This window comes from Temnothorax curvispinosus, unplaced genomic scaffold (assembly GCF_003070985.1).
Source record: "Temnothorax curvispinosus isolate PA1 unplaced genomic scaffold, ASM307098v1 QBEX01010219.1, whole genome shotgun sequence".
Lineage (NCBI taxonomy): Eukaryota > Metazoa > Arthropoda > Insecta > Hymenoptera > Formicidae > Temnothorax > Temnothorax curvispinosus.
The window spans coordinates 1-6728 of NW_020219999.1; the positions used below are offsets into that span (position 1 = coordinate 1).

Sequence of the window (6728 nt, forward strand, 5' to 3'; positions counted from 1 at the left end):
GTTGATGATGCGGACGATGTTGGACCGGTGCCATTTACAGTTAACGAAGGCAAGTTACCAGGTAACGGGCGTATCTAATGGAAATGGGAATATTTTAATTAAAAAAAAAGCTTTTTTACTTTTAAGGTGGTCCTTTTGCGGCACTTGGTCGGGTGGCAGTCCGTCGTGAGGTGGTTGATGGCAGGCATATTGCAGCATTTCCAGTAGTTGTAGTGATGTGAAATGTGATTTTGCGAGCGCGATTTAATCGTATTTGATTGTTTGCTAATTGAAAAAGTGTCAACAGTGGTGGTGCGGTTGGACTCGATTTAAGTTAGAATCGAGTCCAACCGCATACTACTGTTGTATTTTTTGGATTGGTGAATGGTTGAATGCGATTGAATCGTGCGTGTGAATCGTATTTTGTATTATCGTAATTGTTGGGATGTCGCAATGTGTTTGTTTACGGTTGCCTCACGGCGGACTGTGTTGCTTGGCTGGGTACTGCGAAAGGACTACCTTAAGCGGCATTTTTCAATTAAATCAAAAAGTTGAAGCGTGGATTCATGTCTCTTTAAATGACGAACAATTCATTTATGAATTACGTTAATAAGACGTACGACGCCTATAGTGAAGCTGGAAGAGTCCTCGTAGCCCGGCAGAGGGGTGAGATTGATGCTACCCCTCTGCCCGAGGATATTGGCTCTCGGAAAGCACGAGAACCTCATGTTATCTTCGTCCAATGCATGTCCAAAGCAAATTCTTTTGACGCCTGAAAAGAAAACACGTCGCAATTTATTTTAAACGTCTATAGAGTTTGTATTGTTTTATTGGAAAAAAAAAAGATACAGAGATTTACATTAGGCCTGTTCTTTTCAGCTAAACTTCTTGCAAGGTTCATCTTTTCTCTTTTTCTCTCCAACATGAAAAGAAAAAGAGGAAAGATGAACCGTACAGAAGTTCAGCTGAAAAGAACAGGCTTATTGTAAAAATAAAATAAACGACATGCAAATTATACATTGAAAATTCGTGGTACAAAACATTTAATTCTATTTTTTATATACACACAAGTCTTCACAAAATATACACTATGTATACAGTAAAATTTAGCGATATTTTAATATTTTTTGTCTTTATCAATGATAGCGTTTCTATCGATAGCACGTTAATTAATTTACAACGTAATTTTTATCCATAATTATGTCACAGTAATATTTAACATTAAAGAAAGATTACTTCATTAGTTTATCAAAAATCAAAGTCTGAGCGATTTAATTATTTTTTTTCCGCGGGGCAATTAGCTAAATTGACAAATTAATTAAGAGGCAAATAATTTAATCGTCTTTGGCATCTAGGATGATTCATATAACTTTGTCTCACATTTGAATATACATTTAACATATTTCACTAATAATTATGTCCCACTTGCGTCGAAGAAATGTTTAATTAAGCTGACAGTCATAATTGAGCGGAACACGTAATGCTACAGTTATTCGGTGATTATATTCGGTCACTCATGACTCACTCACGTGTCACGTTTCTTTCTTCATAGCGGCTTTAAACAGGTGATTATTCTTCAATATCGCTTCACGCGGAAGTCACTCATGACTAGCACTCGATTCCTTCGCTGAGCCTTCTGACTCGTTCGGTTCGCGTTACGCTCATCCTATAACTACTCCACTTTTCGACGCGCAGCTCTTTTTTCATATGCGACTCGGTCTCGTCGCGAGAGTGAGCCGATTGCTTCCACACCAGTCACATGCTTATGCTAATGGTGTTTGGTGCACGTGATATATTGTACCTTGACGTCACAATGCATTAGCACATGCTGATGATGAGAATATTCTCGACTCTCTACCAAGCCCGATCATCTTTTCCTTCTCGTTAAGGTTTCCAATTCGCGATTACGCTAATTCTTCTGGAAAGAAGCTCTATAAAGATATATGCTGACTTCCAAAATGCATTATAAGTATTGCAATAAACGTCACTTGCAATCATGAATTTGCAATTTGCATTGCATATTTAATACTTTTTATTACTTCACGGTGATTTATCAATTAATTTCATATATTTTATATATAAAAAAGATTTTAAAGATTTATCTTGAAGATATTTTTATTCGTCTATCTAGAAACTAAATATATAATAATTTTAACAATAATTTCTTTTTCTTCTTTTCGTAATTTTCTTATAATTAAAATACGTCTAGAAAATTCAGTTTGGCAGGCCGGTGCCATTGATGCACGTGTTGTTTAAGCTACTGCCGGAAGATTCATGTTTTGCTCCTCTAAAAGAACGATCTAATGAAAGTTACATCGCTTGTTCTATTGAATAGATATAAATTGCCTGCCAAGTTGCAAGTGCACAGGAACATCTTCAATTTTTCACTAAAAGCTGAGAGGCTCGCGATCGTTGTTCTCCTCAGCAGTGCTCTTTCACAGAAGATTCGCGACAAGGCCGGCATGCATCTTGTGAAATCACTCGATAATTCAGGCCGCGTTGTTGATTTTGTCGCGCCGTGACAAAGTGATTCATTCGGTTTTATTAGAATCTTTCGCAAGGTGCACATGATACTGTATCTATTTTGTTTTTCACTTCTAATCTTCCCTCGGGTATTGTTTCACGAGGCCCGTGAGGTGTCACTCCGTTTTATCACCAATATGCAAACAACGCAGGAATCTCGAAGTGATATCTTTTAGACGTACCCATTATTCACGACGTTTTAAAAACCTCGGTTATTAGTAATTATTACTATTTCGCGACTTTGGTATAAAATAACTTTTCTTCTATCAACATTGGAAGAAATACTATTCTTTTCGGAATCTTTGAATTTCTGACATCAAACATTCTGATAATACTCCAAATAAAAGATAGAGTTGATAATTTAAAATTGTCTGGAAAGTTTTGATATTCGTTTCCTGTATTTGTGGAACCTATTCAGCTTTTCTACCTTTCTAGCTTTTACAATAATCTATAATAAAGAAAATTTATTTTTAATTATTTTTAAGAAAAAGTTTTTACAATTTTCCAAGGAAAATATGCTTCAGTTCTTTATATTAAGTTCATCAGTTGTCAAATAATCCACGTAATTGTTATGTGTCACGTATCTTTCCATAAGATTTCTCGGAATAGTTCTTCATTACATTATTGTTAGAATATTACTATAATTCTATCTGATGCAGACACAATCTTAATTTGAAGCTCTGTATAATTCTCAAATGATACATGGCCTCCTTATACGTTGCAGATGCAAGGTCGGCTCGTATCGGGTTGTACGTATACTATATCGGGGCCATGATAACGCTATTTGATTAAACACAAGAGCAAACGATTGCCAAAACCCTAAATATAGCTCATCCACCGAATATACGTTCGTTGGGCGTCCACGATAAGCTCTGCGTGTGATCAATTAATTAATAAATGATTTTCTACGGAACGATTCTTGAAAATTCATTATCATTTATCGTTTCTTTCCGCAAGAGCATGCTAATGATAAAAAAGAAATGTTTCGAAACTGTCTGCGATAGGTAAATTGTGTCAGAAGCAATTCGCAAGCAATTACATCGCTGTGAAGTAATTGAATTCAAGCCTGTGAGATCCTATCGCGCGCATGGAGCTACGAATATTATATAACTATAATTAACGAAGCGATGCTATCGTTGTTCATTATCCGAGCGGGCAAATCACGCGTTTTGCCCATCGCGTCCAGAAATCAAAGATAAGAAAGTCTCGCGCTTCCGGTATTGCATAATGTATAAACTAATTAGATGACTTTTATGTAATAGAAAAACATAAAACGTATTGAAATAGCACCTCAGGTTTTATAACTGAAACTTTTAAACAATATAATGCTACCCACGCGTTGCACGCAGCAAGAAAAATTTATAGTATAATAAAATAATTTAATTAATTTAATTAATTCCAATAATTTAATCATTTGAGCACAATTCACTAATTAATTATCAGTCATAAAATAGCTTTACAGTTTAAGTACGTAAATGTATTTCATAAATTTCCATAAATGGTTAAGTAATGTCGATCTAAGTAATTGTTTCTTTCTTAGAATTTAAACTTTGTGTTGAGTTTAAAGTAATATCGTTCTTTTTTGACTCAGGATAATTTTAATTGATTGCTGGTTTTGACTCTAAATAATTTTGTAGTGCTAGATTTTGGTGGTTATGTAAAAGTTTAATGATGTAATTTATACGATATTTGCTTGATGTGTTTAATTATTATTACTTATTATTTATATTTTGCACATCGTAATAATCGTAATAATAATAAAATCAATATAATAAGTATTTTAAATTCGTAAATTATAATATATGGAATCGTTATATTTTATGCAGGAAAAAATGCACGCGGACGAGGAAAACGAGAACTAAAACGGCAGTCGATCGACGATTACACGCAATTCCACGTTCTTAATGCGAAACGACATTTCCTGTCTCTGAAATGACCATGTCTCGTTAACGACTCGAAATTAAGGTCTCAGGGGACTAACTGTGCTTCGTACTTCGGTGTGCAACGATGCGCTCGACATGACTTGCTAGCGCAGCGCATCACGCGACACTTTTTTCGCTTTGTCTCTTTTAGCTCAGCTGATGTTTATGTAAAAATTTGCGAGGTCGCGAGTCGCGGAAATGACGGGAACGTAACAATATTGTAATCTGTTGCACAATGAGCGCTGTCGACTTCCCCGACGGAAAACAGACTGGCAATATCTAAGTGCATGCACGCGCGTCGTCGCTGTTACGGAAAACTGATAAAGCTAAATGATATACATAAGTATAATATTTCCTGTCTTGCTAAATTTTAAAACATTTTGGTCGTGTGTATTTTTAAATCGAACGTACGCTGTTAAAGGATGAAATTTGAATACCTTAAGCTAAATAATATTTTGTTATTTTTAACCACCATGTGTGCCGAAATTTATTATTTTAATATAAAACAGTATTATTTTAACTCTATTAAGTTAAATTAACGGCATTGAGTATTAGGAGCAGTGGCGACTTATAGGAATGGTTAAAAATATGACTTAATTTGACATTACGAATTTAATACTGTAATATTCGCGAAAGATAATGATTCGGTTAATAATTGGAATTTACAGAAAATCTTGAAAGCGCCCCTCCAATGTACAATCATTGAACTCCATCTTCTCATGAGAGATCTCCTCATGTGTGTGTGCTAATTATGAACTTCCAGTTTTAATCTTCGTTACTTCACGTGATGATATTTTTATGTTTTGCAAACATTTTATAACGTAAACGCGACGATAACACGTGCTATGTGTGTTAAGGTAGCGAACGAATGAGCATTGCCCGACATTTTATCGGTATATTTGCAAAGAGGTCTGCGTATACATTTTAAGTCGCGGACAATTAAGGCAATATTGTTTGGTAACGTCAGTTACATAGGCGCCTCTTTATTACTGGCGCGTTTAATCAACTGTATCGACAATCGTTGCCGAGGTTAATTAACTTCATCTATGCCCGCATATGTGTATGGCAGTAATTAACTTTCTTGACGCCACACGTGCGTCGTGTTACGTGCGTATGACGTTTGCTTTGTGATGAATAGGCTTTTGTGGCTTTATTTAGTCATTACTTTCGACTCGTCGATCACCGCTTGCCCTTCTTCAAGTTTTCACAAGTTATTATAGAGATAAAACCAAATAGGGGATGTAAATGTGGCAATAAAAGCTAAAAATGTAATTAACATTCACTATCTGTTTTAAGAAAACTAAATTTTTCCACTGTATAATGGTCTTTAGAAAAGACGTGAAAAATAGTACAATATATTTAATATTAAAATTTTAATATTAATTGGCCGCAAATTTACATTTTTATTCAAAAGCATTAAATTTAGGTATCGGAATAATTGTACAAATCGAGTATTATTTATTAACAGAGTATTTATGTTCTCATTGCAGCATTGATGAAATTACGGAAACTTATCTCTTGGTAGACTTCTTTGGTTTATCGGTCTCGGAATGCAAGTCGATCTTGAAATTGATTTAGAACGGTATCAGGGACACGAATCGATGTTTCCGTGGATTGATTAGATAATCGATCGCGCGGATAAAAATGTGCGTGAGGAGAATCAAATATTTATCATCGCTTTGTCCTCTCGACAGAGCGAATTCGAAAACACAATTAGGGACGCTCAGACCGCCTTTCGAGACTCACCCTTCAGGTTGACGTAGGGAAATCTTTCAAGATAGATTGACAATCCCGCGCCGGGGTAGGCCCTTGAAGGACGAAGAAACGTGATATTAAGGAAGATTTATGCGCTTTCCGCTCGCTTGATCTCGGAGCGAAAAGACATAAATCTTTTTTTTTTTTTTTAGTACGACCGCACGGAGGTGTACCGCACGAATTCGCGCGTTCGACTGATGCCTCAAGTACGACAAAGACGCAGAAATCTTATCTAGCCGATAACAGAGCGGCGACGAGCAGTGTCAACAGGCAGGTATATGTGGCGCGCGAGCATCTTATCTAATGAGTCTATTCTTTTTCCATTAATAAAACCGACTTCGTGCGCTCCTTGTCGAGCGCTCGTACAAGCAATTGTAACAGGAAAAATTTTGTATTTTTTCCGCCGGGCAACAATATTAATTTAATCTCTGCTTACTTCGTTATATACGTATACGAGCCACAAGTAACGGTAAAACGTTTTGCTTTTGTAACTATTTTATCGTTTTCTTATTTTTGTTTCTCGAAAATAAGCAAAAACTTGCGAACTAT

General features: G+C 35.7%; 1 long non-coding RNA gene across 1 annotated transcript; it reads right to left on the reverse strand.

Moving 5' to 3' along the window:
- Positions 1–6384, reverse strand: LOC112459913. The gene is made up of 3 exons (XR_003041388.1): positions 6171–6384; positions 600–751; positions 1–74 (listed from the first exon to the last, which is right to left on the reverse strand). It is a non-coding gene; the product is annotated as an uncharacterized LOC112459913 (long non-coding RNA).
- Between the last annotated feature and the right edge of the window lie 344 nt (positions 6385–6728).